The 22,475-nt window shown below is 40.1% G+C and overlaps 1 long non-coding RNA gene across 1 annotated transcript in view; it reads left to right on the top strand.

Annotated features, from left to right (window-relative positions):
- Positions 1–22,145, top strand: part of LOC119860672 — a 39,429-nt gene extending 17,284 nt beyond the window's left edge. Inside the window, exons 2-3 of the long non-coding RNA XR_005294601.2 lie at positions 8,082–8,201; positions 21,547–22,145. This is a non-coding gene — a long non-coding RNA (uncharacterized LOC119860672). The remainder of the gene's footprint in view (positions 1–8,081; positions 8,202–21,546) is intronic.
- The last annotated feature ends 330 nt before the right edge of the window (positions 22,146–22,475 follow it).

Raw genomic sequence — 22,475 nt, 5'->3', positions numbered from 1 at the left:
ATTGACTTCAATAGGACTCCATATGTGTGCCAAAGTCCTCACTGACTTTCTAATTACAGGCTCAAGGCACAGATTTACAATATGTTCTGAGTTCCATTTGAATATTCAATGCCCACTAATTCCTATTGAGACTAAGGTATCCAAATGTCTTGCTGGGATTATCTGGGTATATCTCAATCATTTCCCTGACACTGCAGAAGCCTCAAGCACCAGTGCATCTCAGTCCTTCCTATTCGCTGGCTATGGCACACAATAGTCTAGTCTTCTATTGGTCTCATTTACTTGGGTCTCATTTCTGTTGTTGAGTTTATTATGCAGGTGCTGACTACTTTGGTGGCCTGTGATATACAGGAGGTCTGACTAGATCTACTGGCTCCTTCTGGCCTTAAATGCAATTACTATTATGAGGCCTTGAAAGCCTTATTCTATATGTAAACACACCAAAATATGATACACTTTCAATCTATGTAATATACATTCTTTTGGACTTACTGTGGAGACAGCTGAAGTCATAGATGTCTGAACTGAACGCACCAATGACACCCTTTTCTGCCCTGAATTATATAGAACACTTGTTTAAAAAGAAGCACGAAAATACTTTAAAGCAATATATTCTGTACACTCCAGATGCAAACTGCTTCATTAAGTGAACTGAACTATTTTCACCTTACTGCTATATTGAAATAAAACACACTGCCCAAATGGAAGATGCTGATCTACAGTAAACTTCGAAACAAAAGAAGATGACAGCAGGTCTACTGCATTTTAAAGAAAAAATATTGGTTTCTGTCTCATCATTACAAGTGGGCTAGATGGCTCAACTGGTTTATAGTGCAATACCATTGTCCCTGGAAATACAATGGCAAGTCAAAACACAAAAGAAAAGAAAGACGAAACCCTGTTAACACAGCCATATTTAAGGATAGAGTGATAGCTTATGATTTTTTTTTGTCTGTATCACTTTATCTCCAATTGAAAGTCATAGCATTTCAGTCAGATTGGTCCCTTCACACTGTTGTAACTATGACATTGCTCTTTGGCTCATCATGTCTTGACTGATATGCCCAGACATGACATACTACAGAGTAATTCATGAGCCAGAAATTCAGCAGGATTCTAGAAAACTGTAGCTTAAAAAGAGTTATTGCTTTTATCAGGAGAGATTTGCTCCTGAAAGGAACTTGTGGATACAAATAAATGCAGCCATCTGTTACCCCAATCTTGATGTAAAATTACAGAGGATAAAATTAAAGCAAGTATTAAAGATGTGGCCCATCATTCAAGGAAGGATTAGGTACAGCCTGTGTTAGAGCTATGGTACATGTGATGAGCTGGCCTGATGGCTTGCAAAGGAAGGAGACAGTTAAATTACCTGTGACTGCTTGAGATGGAAAGTCCATTGCTGGTGTACCGTTCATGGCAACTACATTTTCTTAATCTATTTAAGTTTGTAGGTTTTACAAGAAACATCTCATCTTATTTTAAAGAGGATGCTGTCAAGTGTGTGGAGGGAGGGTGCAAAATCATAACTACTTGTATTGCACTGCATTGCATAACAAAGAAAAACCCACACTTACCAGTAACTCTGCCATCCCATCCCACTATCCATTATAACTATTAATCCTCAGAGCTTCCCGAGTTCATTGCCTGCAAATGAATAAGTAACACATTCCACAGATGTAGCTTCGTTTTCTGAATGTGGCTTTCTGAGGTCTGCCATCTATATGTGTATAAAGTGGAGTGGGTAAAGATGAGTAGATAGATTATATCTGGAAAGTAAGGTCTTACCCCATCATCCCAAGTGTCTATGTAGGGTGATTTCTAGTATGTATGGGGTGGTATACTGGACTTTCTGCTTCACAGTGGAATGGTGAATGCAGAAAGATGCTGTTTCTGAACTGTACTTGGAAACTTAAGGTGTGATGTGTTTCCATCTCTTGGCTGTAGTAGGGATGTAGAGGGTGAGTCTTTTATGTGTGTTCATGGAGAGTGATATCTTGGTTTCTGATCCCATAGCAGGTGGGTGATATTGAGGATGATCTGTGGGTAGTGTTTGTGGGCATGTTGGCAATGTGTGTGATGGAGGCTGGGTGGGAGTATGTGAGTTCCTTGTCTATACAGGTTGGGTGGTGATTGAGGGGGAAGAGATGAGTTTGAACTGTTTGTATATTTATAGAGCTTCCTTTCACAATACATCTCTATTTATTGTTTAAAAACCCCAAACACGTAACATTACTTGCTATACAGTCCATCTTTAATGTAAAGTAGCAATCTTAATTTAAAGCAAATAGTGTTTGTGGTGTTTATAGTGGTTATATACAATGGCTTCTATGTACTAGTTTTGATGGATTTTTAACAAATATATTAATAAACAATGGATGTGAATGAAGTGATTAACTTTCAAAGGATTTCACTCAGTGATATGTACATATTGTTCAGGTTCTACAAACAGAGTCACAAAGATGTTTTACCAGTTTAACTACATACTTATAGCATGTCAAAAAAAAGCAGTTGGTTTGTACCTGGAAGTATGAGAAATATTGCTTCTGGAATAATTACTACTTACTCCTTATCACATCAGAACTAAGATATGCTTCAGTACTCTCTTTGCAAGTGTTTCCGTGTATATAAAAACAAGTTCAGTTAAGGTCCAGTCTTTCACAGCTTTCCATACCATGTATTTCCAAGTGTGTGCAAGGCTTGCAAGACTGGAGCTTCTGGTTTTTAATATGTACAATATGTTACATGAGAAATAAAGACTAGTTGTAGGACAATCATTGGCACTTCCTATATTGTAGTGTCCAGGACTGTCTTACAGAAGCAAACATATCAGACTCGCTCTGTGTCTCACTCACCTTAATAGAATTCTGTCTTTCATCTCCCAGCTATTTGGGCAACATGTCCTTTTAATAATATGTTTCATAATACATGCACACAAGTACAATTTGCTGTTCACTTAAAACTGTACAACTTAGTGCAAGCTCTTATGCAGTCTTAGATGACAATGCATACATGTTTTTTTACAGGTGTCTGGGTTTGGGGGGCTCTGAAGAAAATATGCACATTCTATATCATAGGCAACATAATGTGTAGGATTTAATGTAGCATTCGGTTACTCTCTCTGAATGCTCTAAATCCTGATATGTGAAAAAAATTAAAGAAAAAAGAGAGACACCAGAATAATGAAGCACTCATCTGGGATGTAGGAGTCCCAGGTTCAAGTCCCTGCTCTGCCTGATTCAAGCTATTGCTATTCTGGGTTCTCTCTCTCTCTCTCTCACTGCTTTATACCAAAAATTCTGTCTTGGGTCTGAGAAACATTCCTGATTAAATGTTCATAGAAACTGATAAGTTTGGGCAAAAAAAAATCAGTTTCAATGTTTTTCCAACTAAAAATTTGTTTTGTTGAAAAACTCCCAACCTCCTCTAATAAAAACATGTTTAAGCTTCTCAGAATTAGGCAACAACAAACAAGACAAAAGTTTGTCAGCAGTTTCAAATGATAATATAGTAGCTCTTAACTTTTTGGATGTACACATGTCTCTCTTCCACATGGCTTAGAGACACATGTACAATAACCATGATCTGCAAGCTTCATAAGGCCTTGGGCTATTGCTTCTAGCTAAGGTTTTATGCATATGTTTTGCCTTTTGATTATTTTTGCTAGTCACAGTGTAATACTGCAGTATTTTTTTTAAGCCTTTGGTGGATTGAAAAAATCTCTTATTAACAAGACAATCAAGATATACTGATAGAGTCCCGAAGACACTAGAGATAGAAATATAAACAAGGAACTTGCACTCTGTTTTGCAGCATTTGAAGAATGGTAGGATGGTAGTAAAAAGAACTATTTATGAAACACATAAATATAACTCATTAGGATAAAGAAACAGGGGAGAAGTAAACCACCTGGTCATGCATATAGTCAGAAAGGCTTTGGAAATGCATGTGTTGCACAACCTCACCTGCTGTGTTTAAAACTGTCTTTAAACAGTTATGAGGAGCCAAGGCATATTTTTCCAGCAGTTTTAAAAACATTTCTTTCACATAGGAATGTTTATCACTCCCACCCACAAGAAGCACGACATTTTTCAACCAAACTGTAGTATTGTATCTAAAACGGGCAACACTAATTTGTATAAAGAACATGTTCTTTTGATGTACCAAATAATCTTCATATTGTACCAAATCCATCTCTACCTATAGGACTTCATGCTTGTCACTGTTGTAAGTGATGGCTGAGAACTATTTACTCCAAAACTACAGGCCTCTATTACTGGAACTAAAGGAGCATCTCCTTTAAGCTGTAAAATACTCTGGGGGCTCTGACACACGGTTGAGCAGTGCTGGTTCCCTCCAATAGATAAGCATAGATACAAATACACACTTATAATATTACGTGTGTTTCACAAATTGACAGACTTATTCCTCTCTTGCTAAACAAAATAAAAATAAATAGTATGGTATCTTTTAGCTGTTTTGCTTTGTTTAATTTATTAACAAAGGCAATTCAATATTCATCTCTATGCTGCACAAATCAATAGTCTATGAAAACTTTCTAAATACATAGCTATAGCTGTCGGTAAACTCGTTTTTAGCTATGTAGAACAGAGATTTGGCTGGAAAAAAAATCATATCTTTTCCTGACAAATTCAACAAGTTCATCCCCAAGTAGTTTGAGGTTGGCGAGAGAGGGAAACCTAGTCGTACACAAATATTATTACATTTCTGATTAATGCAAGTGAGGAAAACACATTAATTTATATTTCTTTAGAGGGAGATGAAAATAATCTGCATTATTTATTGATACAGACAGATTTCTTCAGCGTTCATTTCACTAGGCATCACAAAGTCTTTCCAAACATCACCCAAGCTTCTTGTTGGGAATAATAAATAGGGCACACAAGCCTTCAATATATTTGATAGGCTTCAGGTGAGACACATCACATCAAATTCTAATATAGACTATGAACCTGATCTAAAGCTTTCTGTACTCTGTTACACAAGTGTAACTCCACTACACTGATGTAACTGGATGGAGGATCTGGCCCTAGAAATGTAGGTGTAAATAGTCAGAACTGGACTTTGATGCTTACTTTCCCAGACCAAGACACTTGCCTTATTCCTTCTAGTGGAGTCATCTTACTGTTCATAAAATGCCACAGGTTTTAAAACAGGAGAGTACGCTACCTCTGCCACCAGAAGGGTTAGAAACAGCATGTATTTTTCTTGCAAAAATAAAGACATGATTGTGCAGAATACTATGAAATCTGCAAGTTTCTATTACACTTGCAGATGACTGGAGAGCCAGCATATCACTGGTCAACCAAAACAATCGCTAACTGAACCACTGAAATTCTCACTACTGCATCTCCTCTTCAGTCTTCATTCAATCCCTCTTTATAATATTAGGGCAATTAGCAAACACTTGGCAGTCTTTTTATTGGGCAAGAGTGTCAACTTCTGTTTGATTAAGGTCATCTGCTTTTCTGTTTATAATTGAATGGATTGGAAAATCTGAGTCTGATGGCTTTTGAAGGGCTTGTCTTCACTGCAGAATTAATTCTGACTTGTACTCAGGTGTTGCTCCAACCTGACTCTCACCCACACACAACAAACCTCTCATTTAAAAACTTTACAATCAACCAGTTCTCCCACTCTGGAGTGCAGACTAAAGACCAAGTGTTGTTTGCACTTTGGCTGGTAACCTGCCAACTTTGCAATGTCAACGTTGTCTAAACCACTTGAGTGCTCATAGTTTTCCAGTGCCTTTCCACAATTCTCCTTCTGTGCCCAGAAGGCCACACAGTTCTCCCACAATTCATTAGGAAAGAACCATAGAGCAGCTTAGCTTTTCTGGACTAACAATGGTGATATGTGCCCCCAGAAGACTTAATGCTTCACAGGAGCGCAGAGCCAGCGTGGATGCAGTTGAGTGGACATTCAAGTATGGCCTTGCAGTATAGCTACTCGGGCTAGGCTTACCCAGGGGTTCAGACCCAGATGCCCATCACCAAAGCTAACTCAGAAGTGAAAACAGATCAGAATTTGCAAAGCCTCCTGGACTAGCCTTGAGGGAGCTGATAAATGAGTTCCAGTTGACCTGAGTTCATTCTATTGTATAACATGAACACCACCAACAAAGGTAGCCAAAGTACCAGTAAGCCTTTTTGTTAAGTTCATTGTCAAACCCACTGGTTGTGTAGCATGGATTGTCAATATTGATAATGCTCATTATTAAAGCTTGTTTGATAAGGGCCAGGTAATAATTCCTGCAGCCTTTCTACTTCAATCAGTCTAATACATGCACATCCACCTGTGCATTCAAAGAACCTTGTGTAGTGTACCAATTACCTTTGAAATGCACTTTTATTCTACTTAATATGAAATCTTATGGAGTTACGAATGTAGTATGTGATGTTTGCTCATGGTACCTTCTAAATGGGTCATTATTTTATGAATGACTTAGGTCCATGGCTAGGAAAACTTTTCATTTTTCTGAAGCCCACAGAGTTCTAAGAACCTGAGTTTCTAGAGACACCTGAGGAATAGGCTACCAGATCATGGAGCTTCTGTGGGCTGGCCACATCAAGAGGCAATGGGTTCTTCACAATCTGGAACTCCATGCTCTGGCAATAGGTCCCAGAGTGAAGGTTTCTTCTGGGCCAGTGGTATAATGTGTAAGCCGCCAGCCCTCTCCTCTCCACAGGGCAGAGTCATAGCCACATAATTCAGGGAACTACAAGGTGTTGGCATAGGGAAGTGACCTGACCTCCTTCTATTCCAGGGATAGCAAGCTGCCTTTGTATTGTGTCAAGAAATGGTGACAAAATATTATGATACCATAACAAAAAGCTCTGCCCAAACTGAACTCTCCTGCGGTTGGTTTGAGCAGGCTCAGATTTCTGCTTTAATTGTTCACTCAGCCGTAGTCTATGCCAAATCAACAGACAGTCTGTTTAGATATGTGAACTTTAGCTTTGACTGGAACTTTACCTTCCATTGCCTACAGATGGCTTAGACAAATTAAGTTTCTCCTGGGCTGACTGCTTTCACTAGAACCAACCAACCGAACCCCCTCCGCCCCCTTCTGAGCTTTGTGCACTGTAATATTACAATGCCTTCAGGCAGGAGTAGGCTATTTGTTTATGTATAAACAGGTGGCACACTCCACCTGTAGGAGTTTGTTTTTGTACCACTAGCAGATAACAGGGTTGTAAATTTTATTGCTAAATATTATAAAAAACAGGTACATCATGTTTCTTCTATTTAGGGCCTGATTCTGACCTCACTTATGGCAGTTTTCAATTAAGGTGACAGAGTTATCCCTGACTTATCAGACAAGCACAAAACCAGTAACAGACCCTTGAAGGTTATTTTTCTAAATACTGGGTTTTTTTCTTGTTTTACAATGCAGTTTTACAAATAGAACTTCAAACAAAGAGTCACTTCCCCAAGAGTAATATATCATAGGACAAAACACAAAGGGTTAAATTCATGAGTGGTGCTACTCCATTTGCTTCTGTGCTGTTCCACCAGGAATTAAGTTGGGCCAATGTATTTGTTTTGTTATAAATTCATACTGTATAGTGAACTAGCCTATGTCATAAGGACTTTCCAGTGATAGTAGATGAGAGAAGGCCACAAAGTAAAGCTGGTGAGAACATTTTCAGCAAAATGTATTTTTGGTGAAATGGGCCGTTTCATCGAGATGATCAGTTCTGATGCAGTTTTCAATGAGAAATTTTCTGAATTCCAGGGCTCTCCCTTCTGACCACAGAGAGAGACAGACTAATAGAAAATTTGACCTTTTGTTTCTATAACCAGACATTTCAACACATTTCTGTTTAATTAAAATGACCAAAAGGTTCTGGTTCTTCTCCCATGAAGAAGAACAACCAATTTCTAAAGCTTATAGCTTGTTACAAAATGAAATTGTCCTCCTGCAACCAGTTCTATGCAAATATCCCTGTTTGCATTTCTTTATAACAACCATTTCATTTCTTTTTTGTGAACAATTTCTTTATCTGGGCTGCCATTATTAATGTGAGATCTTCTCTCCATCTCCATTTTCTCTGCAGGATCATCTGTTGCCACCTGAATGATTCATCTGGTCTTCATTGTTGCATAGCTTTCTCCATGCTAACTGCTGAGCTGCAATGTAACCAAGCACTGGAGCTGCGTTCTGCTGGATTGGTCTGGTATGTTAAACAGCTTTTGGGGATGTCATTTCAATACCATCATATTTAAGTTTGAAGGTAGAAAGAGTAGCCACAAAATTTAGCTGAGTAATTTTTCTTGCCAGTCCTTGCACCAACCCATTTTAGTGCTTATGTTTCTTTTTTGAGTTCTCATGAACTGAAATATTATCCACCATAGGACTTGCAAATAATATCTGAAACTAGGTGGTCCCCCCTCCCGCCCCAAACTACCTACTTTCATAGAAAAAAATACTTTCATGTTTTAAAATACATTAATTTATAGTTTCGGAAACATTGGACAGGACTTGAAGGTGATTACCTTTGCAGTCCCATTACAGAAAGGCTGCAGGTGGGACAATAAATGGGAGATTCAAGCTGATGAGATTTATCTGCAGTTTAATTAAAAACTAAAACCAGCACAGCAACCCCAATCATCATTGCACTGTTGGATGTGCTATACTAAACTCACATTCTCGAATCCTTTTCATAATTTGTTTTCAATTTAATTTCAAGGGATAATCTTAGAAAAGCAGCCTCCAAACTTGCACCTGAAATCAAAGGGGGGCAAGTTTTTGCTCTCACATTTATATTTCTGAACATAGATAAAATGGCATTTGTGCACACACAAATTTTAGGAGAAAAAATTACGTATATAAGATTTCAGACAGAAGCTCAGAGATTGACTTGAATACTCTGATAACTTGAACTAAAACGTCTTCTAAACATAACATGAAAGAAAGGAACTGTAAAATGCCATTGAAAATGTTAACTTTTCTTAATAGTAAAAGATTGATTATTTTTGTTTGTTATTAAAAGGATGAAAAATTACTTTGAAGAAAAGTAAAGTCTTGTAGAAAATAGGTATACAGGTTTATAAAGGAATCATTATTGTGAAGATTTTGCATAACTAAGAAAGGAAATGTTGATATTTAATTGCATCACTGTAATTTTCCACATTTAAGATCATTAATATACTCTTCTATTGGCATTCTCCTGTGGGTCTTACTTACATTCATTAGTGTTCTAGGTTTCAGTGATGCTATTCACATATGATACATTGATTCAGTACAGTTTTATGCATGAGACAGTAAAAAAAAAGAGCATTTTCATCTCAATATAAATCTTAAAGCCTAATGAAAAAAGCTATCTTCCATTTGAACAAAAAGAAAACTACAACATAATATATTTATGATATGCGTCATTCACTATCTACCTATGAAAATATGCCAACGGAACAGGAAATAGGAATAGGAAAACTGAATCTGACCGTGGATGAGGCCAATATGTTAATATCACCTGCCCTAATAACTGATGTCACTTATAGATTCTCAGACATGGATCACAGACATGGAGGGACATTCCTAACATTGTTTAGTGCGTTCATTCTTTTTGGTCCCTATTTTTACAATTATGCAAAACATATTGATTCAGAGTCTATATATTTTCTCTAAAGTGCTGTAGACCTTGAAAGCTACGGATAGCAGTAATTAGAATAATGAGAAGAAATAGTCTAGCTGCCAGGGTGCTGTACATCGCACAGCCAACAAGCCAGGATCTTTGGCTATGTTCTTTGAATATTAACTGGATACTGAATAAGAGAGATACTATGTAGTATGGTAACGTTTTCTTTTAACTTTGCCTTAATAGAAAATTTCTAGGACTAAGGGGAAGCATAGGAGAAAACACAGAAATGAGCACAGAAAAAGAATAGGAAGGGGGCACTGGGATGGGTGGCAGAAGGTGGGGATCAGAATGGGGACTAAGCAGGGAGTGATGCAGGAGTTGGAAGGCAAAGATGTAATGTTTACTTGATGAGGAAAGAGGAGTTTTTCAGCTTTTAGTCTATAAAGCAGAGGTTAACAGTGCTCAGACCATGGGCCAAATGTGGTTTATGGAGTTATACAAGATGACCCCAGCTGTTCTTATTCTTAATATGGAGATTTGACCTCCTGAATATTGCCCAGCATGCAATGATCCACCTTGAGCCCTTTCTTAGCAATGCCATTAAAATGTAAAAACAGGAGAAGGGGTGTTTTTCCCGGATTTCTTTTCTCCTTACTTCATTAACCACTGTTACATAGGCAGAGATCATAGGCCCATGACAGACTGACCACAGTGCACAATCACTCCCTCTTATATTTGCTGATTAAGTGATTTGGCAAAAGAGTCAGAATGTGAATTCTTTTTAAAGATGTCTCCGAGACTAAGTGTCTTCCAAGTCAGTTCACTCGCAGTGGTCCTGAGTGAAGATATACCAGGTTACACTATAATGGCAATGTTCCAATTATAAGAAGTGTTCATCTGTACAGTTAGAGACACCAGTCTCACTTCTCTTGTTACATTGTCACTAGTATAGATTTTTGTCTACTGTCTCTTCCTCATTTGGTGTCAACATGTTGTTTTAAATCTCCAGAAACACATCGGTTGGATTTTTAAATGCTTAGTGGTAAATAATTGAAAATTAGCATGATTTACAGTGTCCCACTAAAAAACGAGTCTTGACCCAAGTTGTATACTATATAATGACCTAAGAGGCAAACTTTTTAATTGATCTAATTGTGCAATTTTTTGCTCCCTCCTGCAAGAGATCTCTACCAAGAGAGACTACGTCTACACTATCACTTTTGTCGGTATAACACCCCGAGTGACATAAGTGCCAGTGTGGACAGCACTATGTCAGTGGGAGACACTCTCCTGCCGCCATAGCTACTGTCACTTATTGGGGGAAGTTTAATTATGCTCCCATTGGCACAGAGTGGCTACACAGGAGATCTTATAGAGGTGCAGTTACATTGGTACAGTTGTGCCACTGTAAACTCTTTAGTGTAGACATGGCCAAAGCTTAAAATCACAAGAATGTTCTGCTGCTTTGAAGGTTAATGTCATATAGGGAAAGTCTAATTGTACGTTGATTTGATTTTGATCAGTAATAGCGGAGCATATAAAAGAGGTCTTGGTTTTTTTCTTGGTATCACACCACGATCCAATGTTTCCATATTGATAACCATGGAGAATTTAGATAGGACTAAAGAATGCATGGTTGTGACCTAATTTATTTTTAACTAATTGAATATCTGATCGTATATTGTCCAAAGTCTCACATTAATCTGTATTTTGAACAACAACTGTGATAAGAAGCAGCACTGACCTACTCTGTGATTTTAGGCATCTCACTATCACTATGCCTCAATCTTCACATCAGTAAAATGCAGATAAATGCATAATGTACAAGGGAGGGGGCTTGGCAGGGAAGCTTAAAGCAAGCTATGTAAAGCGCTTTCATATCCTTGCTTGTAAAGTACAATATATCAGACTGCATTTATAACATACCAAAGATCATTTGCTGTTCTCCATAATCAATGCACAAGAATCCCCTTAAAATGTAAGAACAAAGCACGCAGCAGAAAATTAAACAGAACTGAACTTTGCAAGAATGGTTCCAGATAGTTAACTATCACTTTGGTTGTATGTGTCACAAATGCACATAGAAAGGGCTGAGCTATAGCAGTCAGCCATATCCCCATTTCAAGTGACTGAATCAGTATCACACACTGGAAGGGGGAAAAAAGCTGTAGCTTTATTTACAAAATGTATAGAGGCAGCAATAAACATCTATTAAGTACGATGTTACCTGCTAATGCATCCTGCGACACCTGTTGATCTTCTAGAGGGCAGGCCCTTGCAAACTGGAATAACACCTCACTCTTCCTGCGTGAGAGGGTGAAGCCGCATGCCCTTGAGTACCATGGAGATACAAAAAGAACGAGGAGTACTTGTGGCACCTTAGACTAACAAATTTATTTGGGCATAAGCTTTCGTGGGCTAAAAACCACTTCATCAAATGCATGCAGTGGAAAATACAATAGGAAGATAGATAGATAGATAGATACACAGAGAACATGAAAAAATGGGTGTTGCCATACCAACTATAATGAGACTAATCAATTAAGGTGGGCTATTATCAGCAGGAGGAAAAAAAACTTTTGTAGACATAATCAGGATGGCCCATTTCCAACAGTTGACAAGAAGGTGTGAGTAACAGTAGGGGAAAAAATAGCATGGGGAAATAGTTTTTGATTTGTGTAATGACCCATTCAGTCCCAGTGTTTATTCAAGCCTAATTTAATGGTTTGCAAATTAATTCCAATTCTGCAGTTTCTTGTTGGAGTCTGTTTTTGAAGTTTTTTTTGTTGGAGTATTGCGACTTTTAGGTCTGTAATCTAGTGACCAGGGAGGTTGAAGTGTTCTCCGACTAGTTTTTGAATATCATTCTTGACAACTGATTTGTGTCCATTTATTCTTTTACATAGAGATTGTCTGATTGGCCAATGTACCTGGCAGAGTGGCATTGCTGGCACATGATGGCATCTATCACATTGGTAGATGTGCAGGTGTACAAGCCTTTGATGGTGTGACTGATGTGATTAGGTCCTATGATGGTGTCCCTTGAATAGATATGTGGACAGAGTTGTCAACGGGACTTGTTGCAAGGATAGGTTCCTGGGTTAGTGTTTTTGTTGTGTGTTGTGCTGGTGAGTATTTGCTTCAGGTTGGGGGGCTGTCTGTAAGCAAGGACTGGTCTGCCTCCAAAGATCTGTGAGAGTGATGGGTCGCCCTTCAGGATAGGTTGTAGATCCTTGATGATGCGTTGAGAGGTTTTAGTTGGTGGCTGAAGGTGATGGTTAGTGGCATTCTGTTACTTTCTTTGTTGGGCCTGTCCTGGAGTAGGTGACTTCTGGGTATTCTTCTGGCTCTGTCAATCTGTTTCTTCACTTCAGTAGGTGGGTATTGTAGTTTTAAGAACACTTGATAAAGATCTTGTAGGTGTTTGTCTCTGTCTGAGGGGTTGGAGCAAATGTGGTTGTATCTTAGAGCTTGGCTGTAGACAATGGATCATACGGTGTGGCCTGGATGAAAGCTGGAGGCATGTAGGTAACTATAGTGGTCAGTAGGTTTCTGGTATAGGGTGGTGTCTATGTGACCATCACTTATTAGTACTGCAGTGTCCAGGAAGCGGATCTCTTGTGTGGACTGGTCCAGGCTGAGGTTGGCGGTGGAATGGAGATTGTTGAAATCATGGTGGAATTCCTCAAAGGCTTCTTTTCCATGGGTCCAGATGATGAAGATGTCATCAATGTAGCTCAAGTAGAGTAGGGGTGTTAGGGGACGAGAGCTGAGGAAGCATTGTTCTAAGTCAGCCATAAAAATGTTGGCATACTGTGGGGCCATGCAGGTATCCATAGCAATGCCGCTGATTTAAAGGTATACATTGTCCCCAAATGTGAAATAGTTGTGGGTGAGGACAAAGTCACAAAGTTCAGCCACTAGGTTTGCCGTGACATTATCGGGGATACTGTTCCTGACGGCTTGTAGTCCATCTTTGTGTGGAATGTTGGTATAGAGGGCTTCTACGTCCAGAGTGGCCAGCATGGTGTTTTCTGGAAGATCAAGGGGCTGGAGAGAAGCACTGTAACTGACTCGAGCCAAAAGAGAGGAAAGCATAGTGGTGTGATCCTGTGGCTGGTGAGGCCCCAGTTACTGCCACTATATACTCCAAATCTGTATGCTCCAAATCCTCAGTCAAAGAATTTAACCTGCAGCTCAAAAAATCAAATCACATTTCCAGGTTTTCTGAGGAACAGTAATGGTATTTTGTACATTTGGATAGACTAGTAGGCATAAATGTCAAACTGCTTTTGTAAATAGGACTGGATCCTGCAAAGCTGTAACACTCTTACCCTCATCTAGCTAAGCATGTGCTTTATCTTGATCATGTGATTAGACCCTCTGAAGTCAATGGAACATCATGATTGCTTAAAGGAAATCACTTGCTTGAGTGCTTCACTGACTGTGGGTGAGACTGCTTACAAAATGTACCCCCCAATCACATGCAAGGTTTTGTGTACAGAAAATAGATGCAGGTATTTTATAGGGGCAAAACACAGGCCCATTGAAATTTGGCCCCCAAGCACAACAAGTAGGAAATGTCATTCCCATGTGTGGTCTGAAGATCCAAACTCCAGCTATGAGGTTAATAATAAAGTTGCTCAGCTGTTGGTTCTGTGTACTGGTGGCCTCAGTACAAATAATAACAAGACATTTAAAAACATGTCAGTACACTGTGCAATCACAGCAGAGAGAAAAATGTGACAGTCACTATGGAAAGTGACCTCTTCTCTCCCTCTCAGGGTTTGCTATCCCAGTCAGGTGGTAGGCACTTTAATTTTAAAATGAACATTCATTCACACTGCCCCAATTTGATGAACCATCCAGGAAGTAGCTGAATTCACTTAGTGTCACTCATTTGTGGGACCCTGACTCAAACAAAAGGGGAAAAAACATATAACAAACCTGGGAAACTCCAGAGTGGGGTATTTTTGTTGGTTTTTTTGGAGGAGAGAGAAGTTAGAGCTCTGAATTCGATCTCTGATTTTGGTTCATGCCCACTTTGTTTTTGTTGTTTCCACCTGAGTAGTTACAATTTAGGTTAACAGTCCACTGGTACTAAGAGGATCAGCTTCACCTGTCCCACATGGCAACAAGGAAATAATAGCAGGTATTAAAGGATTAATCTGTACACAACCAAGATCTTCTCTTTCCCTCATGCTCCAGAATTTCCCTGAGCTTGCACACTGGATCTCTCATTGCCTTTGTTTAGATGGCCTGACCTGCACTTTCTGCAACCTTCATAACTGCCTCATTTTCATATTATCACTTATCATCAAGAGGTTTGCCACAGCTACAACCTTTTTTATTTTTTCCGTGTACAGGGTAAGGAATGTTAAATAGACTTTTGGATGCAAAAAAATAAAATAAAAAAAAAGTCCAGATCTACTGTAGATTGAGGGATTCCAGCTCTTCGGGGATGTATTAGTAACTTGCCAGGGGCCAAAAGGCCATGCTTAATTTGCATCTGTATTTGCATAAATACCATCATCCAAAAATGCACACAGTTACAATATTTGCATTCACTCATCTCTTACAGGATAGATAAATAGAAATGGCTTATTGCAATAAAGACCTGCAGTTGATCTGTTTTGGCCTCATATAACTTGTACAGGGAGGTGGATTTTCATGCTCTCCAGCTGAACAGTTGTTCATCTGCTTGTTCTATAAGCTCCACTCATCCATTGTGCACTGAAACCCCTCAGAACCACAAAGAGGACACAAAATATAACTGTGATGCACAGCCTGGTCGTCTAATTGTATCTCTCACTATGCATCAGGATATAAACTGGGCAAATTAGCTGGGTGTCACAGGGCACAGAAAGGTCTAGCCTGAGGACATATGCAGATCCCAGATGCTCTCAAGGTGTACTTCAGTAGTAACACTGCACCTGTGCTGTTGCTAGATACCTACCTCCCAACCACGTCGTTTTCCTCTGGATTTTGCCAGGTAATCTAACTGTAATGTACTGGAGGAAGAGGGGATGAGGGAATTGATGGTGTCCAACCTTTTCAGACAGGGATGCCCAAAACGTATGAATCCATCTTTATGGCCCTAGATAAACCACTATTTGGTTTATATGGCCCTAGATTATCAGAGGTTCTGAGCGTCCCTCGATCCCACTGAATGAATGGGAGCTGCTCGTATTCAGCACCATCTAGCTCTTACAGTGCATTTGGCACCAATCAAGTGCATCCGGAAGCTCATTGAAATAAAACCAATAGTAAAAGGTTCTATAGCCATATAAATAAGAAGAAAACTAAGAAAGAAATAGTGGGGCCGCTTAACGCTGAGGATGGAGTGGAGGTTAAAGATAATCTAGGCATGGCCCAATATCTAAACAAATACTTTGCCTCAGTCTTTAATAAGGCTAAAGAGGATCTTGGGGATAATGGTAGCATGACAAATGGGAATGAAGATATAGAGGTAGATATTACCATATCTGAGGTAGAAGCAAAACTGAAAAAGCTTAATGGGACTAAATCGGGGGGCCCAGATAATCTTCATCCAAGAATATTAAAGGAATTGGCACCTGAAATTGCAAGCCCATTAGCAAGAATTTTTAATGAATCTGTAAACTCAGGAGTAGTACCAAATGATTGGAGAATTGCTAATATAGTTCCTATTTTTACGAAAGGAAAAAAAAGTGACCCAGGTAACTACAGGCCAGTTAGTTTGACATCTGTAGTATGCAAGGTCCTGGAAAAAAATGTTGAAGGAGAAATTAGTTAAGGACATTGAAGTCAATGGTAAATGGGACAAAATACAACATGGTTTTACAAAAGGTAGATCGTGCCAAACCAATCTAATCTCCTTTTTTGAAAAGGTAACAGATTTTTTAGATAAAGGAAATGCAGTGGATCTAATTTACCTAGATTTCAGTAAGGCATTTGATACCATGCCACATGGGGAATTATTAGTTAAATTGGAGAAGATGGGGATCAATATGAACATCAAAAGGTGGATAAGGAATTGGTTAAAGGGGAGACTGCAACGGGTCCTACTGAAAGGCGAACTGTCAGGTTGGAGGGAGGTTACCAGTGGAGTTCCTCAGGGATCGGTTTTGGGACCAATCTTATTTAATCTCTTTATTACTGACCTTGGCACAAAAAGTGGGAGTGTGCTAATAAAGTTTGCAGATGATACAAAGCTGGGAGGTATTGCCAATTTGGAGAAGGATCGGGATATTATATAGGAGGATCTGGATTACCTTGTAAACTGGAGTAATAGTAATAGGATGAAATTTAATAGTGAGAAGTGTAAGGTTATGCATTTAGGGATTAATAACAAGAATTTTAGTTATAAGTTGGGGACGCATCAATTAGAAGTAATGGAAGAGGAGAAGGACCTTGGAGTATTGGTTGATCATAGGATGACTATGAGCTGCCAATGTGATATGGCTGTGAAAAAAGCTAATGCGGTTTTGGGATGCATCAGGAGAGGCATTTCCAGTAGGGATAAGGAGGTTTTAGTACCATTATACAAGGCACTGGTGAGACCTCACCTAGAACAGTGTGTGCAGTTCTGGTCTCCCATGTTTAAAAAGGATGAATTCAAACTGGAGCAGGTACAGAGAAGGGCTATTAGGATGATCCGAGGAATGGAAAACTTGTCTTATGAAAGGAGACTTAAGGAGCTTGGCTTGTTTAGCCTAACTAAAAGAAGGTTGAGGGGAGATATGATTGCTCTCTATAAATATATCAGAGGGATAAATACAGGAGAGGGAGAGGAATTATTTCAGCTCAGCACCAATGTGGACACAAGAACAAATGGGTATAAACTGGCCACCAGGAAGTTTAGACTTGAAATCAGATGAAGGTTTTTAACCATCAGAGGAGTGAAGTTTTGGAATAGCCTTCCAAGGGAAGCAGTGGGGGCAAAAGATCTATCTGGTTTTAAGATTCTACTTGATAAGTTTATGGAGGAGATGGTATAATGGGATAATGGGATTTTGCTAAGTAATTGATCTTTAAATATTCAGGGTAAATAGGCCAAATCCCCTGAGATGGGATATTAGATGGATGGGATCTGAGTTACTATAGAAAATTCTTTCCTGGGTATCTGGCTGGTGAATCTTGCCCATATGCTCAGGGTTTAGCTGATCGCCATATTTGGGGTCGGGAAGAAATTTTCCAGGGCAGATTGGAGAGGCCCTGGAGGCTTTTCACCTTCCTCTGTAGCATGGGGCATGGTTGACTTGAGGGAGGCTTCTCTGCTCCTTGAAGTCTTTGAACCATGATTTAAGGACTTCAATAGCTCAGACATGGGTGAGGTTTTTCATAGGAGTGGGTTTGTGAGATTCTGTGGCCTGCGCTGTGCAGGAGGTCAGACTAGATGATCAGAATGGTCCCTTCTGACCTTAGTATCTATGAATCTGTGGCAAATGCCTGATTGCAATGGGCTCAGGACTTTTGGGTGGAGGTTTGAACAGCATACCTCTGAGTCACAACGCCCTGTTTCGTCTGGCACATAAGAATGTCACATCTGCTTTGTTCTCAGATAATATGTAAGGATAGTGTGATAGCAGAGCCTACAGCACAGTAGCATGGAGCAGATCTTGGGAGGTGCATGGGTGAGGTGTCCCTTGCTCATCCCCTCCACCCTTTATGCACTGTAGAGTTTATGATAGAACCAAAGCTCAGAGACAACTGGCAGCAGTGACTGGAAAAGGGCCATCTGTTAAGTGTCTCTCTGGCTCCAGTTTGAGTCCAGCACAGCCCTTGTTTGTTTCTATGAGAAATCTGCATCGTAATATGACAACATTTTCCTGATGATGGACAGTGTGTGAGTAAGTTCTGTGTTAAACAGATTCCGAACAGCTGGCTGCTAATCCTTGGACATAGGGCAGTCTGGGATGATGGCACAGTCAGTGCAGTGGTTAAGGAGCAGGCTTATCAGTAAAAGTGAATTTAACCTTGAATTAATTTAACTGGTCAGTTTGGACTGGAGGAAAGTTATTACTTGTTATTAGTCATGTGCTAGTAATCAGATTTCAAAAGACATGGCTGTGTGTGCATGTGCGTATGTCCATGACCTCATGTGAGGGGCGAAAGGGCTGTATCTCTCCAGGCTTGTTTACATCCAAGCTGCACCGGTTTCACCACAGGTGTGATTAGTATAGTAGCCCCCACAGATTCTTGTCATAAACCAGCATCCCATTGTGCTAGGTGCTGTACAAACAGACAGCAACAGACAACCCCATCCTGATGTGTTCACAATCTAAGAACATGAAACAGCAGGTGGAGACCGCAAACAGGGAGAGCACAAGGTAACAATGAGGTGATGATAGTCAGCATGAAAAGCAGTGGGCCCAGAACACTGGCTGCCTTACCATTGGCTAAACTAGCTGCATTTTGTATGCAGACCAGGCTGCAAGCTCTTGGTCAGTGAATATATGCTAAGAGAGTAACGGGGAAATGTGGGGTAAGGTGCATGCAGCATGTTGAACAGAGCACTGGAGTAGGCCTTATGAGACCTGTATTCTATTCCTGGCTCTGCCACTGGCCTGTCAGGTGACCTCTGGCACCCGCTCTGTGCCTCAGTTTCCCCATCTGTAAAATGGGATAATGACACCTTCTTTGTAAAGTGTGTAGAGATCTACTGATGAAAAACACTCTGGAAAAAGTAGTACCTTTATCGTACCTGACTTTGCCAGTGCAGTGGAATAGATGATGCACTGCATGCTGGACATTTGGGTTGGGCTGAGGCCTAGCTGTGGGGGAAGTGCAATCTAGATAAGATGCACATGATACCAATACTATGGGGAAAAGAACCAGGAAAGGTGGTAAGTACCATATCAGCCCACCTGTCTGTGAGAGCATTTGGCATGGGTAACAGCAGGGTCTACATAGGTCAGGGGTACAGTTAAACCTGAGGTTAGAGCTGGGTGTTCTGTTGTCCCTGTAGACAAACATGACTTCGGCATGTGTGTTTGGTGAGCTGAGGTTTGCTCAGGCCTTTTGCACTTCAAAATGAATAACTACAGTAGAATCTCCCCCCGGGGGCTACCACTTGGAAACAAGTGGGGCACTTACCCAGCAAAGCAATAAAGCAATCAATTGCTTAAGTCCCACTGAAGTCGATGGGATTTAGGAATGTACTTCTAGCTAAGCACATGCTGAGGTGCTGTTCTGAATCAGGGCCCTGGCATAGTATGCATCTCTGCCTGTATTAAACACAGTTTCCCACCAACCAACCATAACACTAGCACTACAAGAGCTGCACTGGATTTTTGAATGAACTCAGTGCTCGTTTTGACTATTAAACCCCTAAATGGTTTAGAAGCTGGTGTCCTGAGAGTCTGCCTCTCTCCTCATGCCATACTGGACACAAGTGAGTTCAGTGCAAAAGCTGGTTAATAATGGGCTGCTGTCAGAGTATCTTCCAGGAAGCCTTGCATTTGGAATTTGCTCTTTCAGAACCCAGATCTGTTAAAATGGACCTTGCAGCATGTCCAGATGCTTTTTCCCAGGGACCGGGGAGGAGGGTATTTGAGGAAAGGAACAGCACCAATTAGAGCAGCCTAGTTTACTATCAGGGGCTGCTCTGACCCCTGGAGCAGCCCAGAAGTGGATGGCAGAGAGGTGACTTAAACCCACCTTGACCCTCCCCTCTCTTCAGCAGTGAGTTCTGGACTGTGCTTTTTGGTGGTTCATAGCACAGAGACTTCAGCTTTGGATGACTATATCTACAATTGACGCACTGCCCCTGTGTAGTGTAATACAGCCAGCCAAAGGGGTTTAACAGCCAGAATAATGGGTTGAGGCCTTTTAGAAAATGACCACTAACATTTCTGTACTAGCAGGCCCCAACTTGATGGGGAAACTGGGATATTGCTCCACCTTTTTGAACTTTTTTTTATCATGTTCGCATTCTTAGCATTACTTCTATAAATCATTTTATAGCTGCCCTAGTCATGGAAAAATGTACAGCTAAATCATAGACTAATACTCCCCGTCTCATTAGAGGAAAACATAGTAAATTAGCCCAGTTTGCATGCAAGTCTGCATACATACAGATCTTGGCATGAGCTAGGAACAATAAGCTGTTTATGTCAGAACACTTTATTCAAAGAACAGCATAAGAAAGCTATTGATATGTAAGGTATTATCTTACCAGAGTCTGCACAGTTGGTTAATCAGATGGCTCCCTCATGTGCCTTCAGAGAGTGTGCAACACTTTGCAGCAGAAAACACAGATCTCTCCAAAGGCTTTGGCGAGAAATGAATGTAACATTTTGTATCTCTTATTGTTCTGCATTCAGAATGCCATGGTTTGGGTGGATTGCTATATCTGTGGCCATACACTGGTGAGAGGGCTGGATCTAGCCATATATTGAAGCTGTGCACAGGTTAACAGGAAGTAATGTCCGGGAGACATTTATTGAATCAAAGAAAGGGTTTCCCTTATGGCACAATTTCAGCTCCTGAATATCTTTAGCTTATTGCTGTCAGCGTGAAGTTGCCAGAAAGCTTATGTAATTACAGCAAGGAGCAGATTGCTTCTGCTGCTGGTGGGTTAGCTACTGTCTTGACATCCCATGAAGAAGAGAAACTGCTGGTCTTGCTGACACTGAGAGTCACCCAACCAGATTCTCAAGTGCAAAGAACCACCCCCACAGTATGGCATGCAGTTACAGCAGCTCTGCTGACTACTATAGACCAAAACTACCAGTAACCTCAAATGTTAGCTCTGCTACTGCTTAGAAAAATTCATTGAGAATTTGACCTCAACATCTGCTTATTGCCTGCTCAATCTATATGCAATATGGTTGTAGCCATGTTGTTCCCAGGATATTAGAGAGACAAGGTGGGTGAGGCAATATCTTTTATTGGAACAATTCGTGTTAGTGAGAGAGACAAGCTTTCAAGCCACACAAAGTTTTTTTTTTTTTTTCAGGTCTGGGAAAGGTACTTCGATTGTCAAAGCAAAATGCAAGCTCGGTCTTTTGGAAGCTGCCACAGCTGCATTGGAGAAACAGAGATTCCTGTCTGGAGATGGTTCCTGCAAGAAGGCAGGAGAGAGTTTTTTGGCTGGGAAGAATTGAATGAGACTATCTGATTATGGTTCAGGGCGGTGACCTAACCATAGATTAAGGAGAGAAAGACTACTCCGTCTTTTTCATTGTGTTGCTTGAAAGCATATCGGCCATTTGAGGGATTTGAATGGCTTGACACAGTCTTCATTATCTGCCCTGTGAGTTGTGTGCTCTGTAAAATAAAAAAAACCCACAAAATTCAGGCAACCTCCCTAGCAGAGGGAACTCTGCCATCTTGCAGTCAGACAGCTCCCTTCAAAATATCTTTTGGACTCTTCACAAGTGACCTGCAGGTGCAGGAATAGGAATTGAGGACCACTTTCCAGCCTTTCAGAGCCTTGATCAGATTGGGAAATTGGCATTAATACCGGTCTGTATTTGTTCTTATTGCAAAACAATTTGTATTTAGAACACACACTATGTAGTTTGTGGAAACTATTTGCCTATGAATAAAATGGATTTATAGAGTTTTTATAGAGAAATTTTTAACTCCAAGTATCCCAAAAATATTACTCTGCAAGCTGACAGTGATGATTCCACAAATGGTACTGCAGAGTTTTTTGCACCATCCTCTGAAGCATTTGGCATTAGCCACAGTCAGAGACAGGATACCAGACTGACTGTAACATTATTCTTATCCTGTCTGGCAATTCCTATATTTCTAATACATTCAGGTAATTCACATTCTTCACCTCATCTGCCACCTCATCAGCCATTAAACAGCACAAAGCAATGCTGCCTGCCATTTTAGAACAGGAAGTTAAGAAGAATATTGTATCCATTTGAATGT

This window comes from Dermochelys coriacea, chromosome 8, assembly GCF_009764565.3.
Source record: "Dermochelys coriacea isolate rDerCor1 chromosome 8, rDerCor1.pri.v4, whole genome shotgun sequence".
In the NCBI taxonomy this organism is placed as follows: domain Eukaryota; kingdom Metazoa; phylum Chordata; order Testudines; family Dermochelyidae; genus Dermochelys; species Dermochelys coriacea.
The sequence above is the reverse complement of the archived record's forward strand: the minus strand, read 5'-3'. Positions and strand labels throughout refer to the sequence as shown.